The sequence below is a fragment of the Adiantum capillus-veneris genome, chromosome 26 (genome assembly GCF_014529385.1).
Source record: "Adiantum capillus-veneris isolate H3 chromosome 26, ASM1452938v2, whole genome shotgun sequence".
Classification (NCBI taxonomy): Eukaryota; Viridiplantae; Streptophyta; class Polypodiopsida; order Polypodiales; family Pteridaceae; genus Adiantum; species Adiantum capillus-veneris.
Window position 1 is genome coordinate 20,990,245 of NC_140956.1, and position 2,256 is coordinate 20,992,500.

Below are 2,256 nucleotides of genomic sequence, written 5' to 3' on the forward strand. Positions count from 1 at the left end.
AGGTATTGGCATTGGGCTTGGCGCGTAGGAAGCCCTTGGGTTCCAATTTTGATACAGTGTTGTGCCATGTGGCGGCCCAAAGTTCATATGTGTGGCCCTAGGCATAGCAGACGTTGGATGTGACATGCTAATGCTAGCTGGTATGGTCTCATGGAAATAAGAACTTGGGTGCTGTGGTTGTAGAGCATAGGTTGTTGAAACAATGGGAGGGGTGGAGACTACATGAGTATGAGGACCCATAGGTGTATACGATTGGTACACACTTGTACGTACTGTTGCAGGCATTGAGCTACCATGTAGCAGTGCTTTACTAATAAATGAGGTCCATGGCGTGTTTCTTGGCATGCCCATCATTGGTGTAGGCATGGTCGCCGTGGTGTCATCAAGGGAAAGATGAGCTAAACTTGGAAAAGTAAAGCTATCACTTGTGGGCTCAGATTTCACTGAGACCCCTAGGGAAACAACATATGGAGGATCCATTGGACTTACCGAGGGAGTCTCCATTTGCGATAAGGTTGGTTGTTTAGCCTTCCCTATATCTAAGAATCTCATGAGACTCGTTGAAGGCATGTGGATCCCCTTGTTCTGTCTCTCTAACTCAATAACCCTATGGATGACCTCACAAACTCTTTGTTGTTGATCCTCCACACTAGTAGCACCCGTTGTGGATTGTAAAACATCTAATCAACCCACGTGATAGGTGTGACCTGTTTATAGATCTGTTAGAGTTTCTGTTTGTAGTTCAGTTCTCATTTAAGAACACTCCATCTAGGATTGAGGTGCTAGGGGTGTCTTTGAACTAGATGCAATGTGGCTCTCTATGGGTTGACCCTTAGTGGTTGCTAATTCAGGAGCACTCAATTGCTCTCCTAGCAAAGATATTGACATAGGGGCTTTCTCTTTTAACCCTCTTCGTTGCTCCGCCTTGCGTAAGCTCTCAGTTTCCTTTTCCCTAGCCGCGATGATATACCGCTCAGCTTCTTGTACTTCGGCAAGGCTTCTACCATCAGGTAATATAACCTCGGAGGGAAATAGATCTGAAGAGTCAGAGGGTGCAGTGAATGGAGTATTCACGTGCACATTCTCTAAGGACATAGGGTCTATGTTGGTCATGAATGGAGAATTTACTCCCCCCCCCCCCCCCCCCCCCCCCCCCCCCCCCCCCCCATTTACATCATTAGCTCCATGTACGGAGCGAGTGGCTCTACTAAACGTTTCCTTCAAGTGGCTAGGCACGCTCGGCTTGGACCGTGGGCCCATGACATGCATGTCTTGGCTTGATCTATCAGGATTAGGCATTGGGTAACCGTCCATGACGTTGTAGTCAGAGGAAGAGTCACCAGACGCTATATGCAGGTCCTGAGTGGTACTACCTTGGGTTCCCATCGAGGGCCCGATACCTAAAGTAGATAGGTATTGAGAACTCGCGTAATTCAAAATGCTCGCTAGTTGCTCGGTCTCTAGCACACAACCAGAATGCAGATGCATGTGCCTTTGGCAACCCTACAAGCGTCGGCAAATTCCCTCAAAGGTTAACCGCCTGATTTTTTGATCATTTTCACTCATTTTTTAATATTTTTAATGATCGATTTTTGGATTAGAGCGTGTGATAGCTGGAGACGAGCGTATCGCTTAGAGGGTCGTTGTGTGCTTTACAGTACAACGTTCGATTACTTGAAGCTCCGATGGTCCTCAAAAAGGTCTATTTTTACTTAGGCATGAGGCTAAAATAAGTAATTTTAAAGGGTGACTAGGGCCTGAGCCTGAGCGTGGGCTTGGACTGGGGTTTGTTGGGCTTGGGTCTGGGGAATGTTCCCGACCCCGGTCCTACCTTTAAAATTATATATATATATATTATAATTTTTATTATTTTTTATTTTTTTGGGATAAGGTCGTCGCGGCCGCGCTGTGCACGCGAGCACACACACCTAACCTACCTACTTACAACTAATAGAGCTATTGTTACACAGTAACATAGTACTACAGTAACTCATGAGCTAATAGGTCTAGTTACTGTACTTTACACAGAACTAACATTATGGATCTACTACCTTAATTCTAACACCTTATCATAGAGAAAACACGGTACCTTTCAACACCTTAGTAACAAAAACAATACACTGCAGCAAAACAAAATCATTCTCAGCACACACACCTTCCTTCTCTACCTTTCCTACATTTCAAAATGCACCACAAAGCACCATAGAGTGCTACTCAAGCTTAATGCAAGGCATTTCCCCGGCAGCGGTGCCAAAA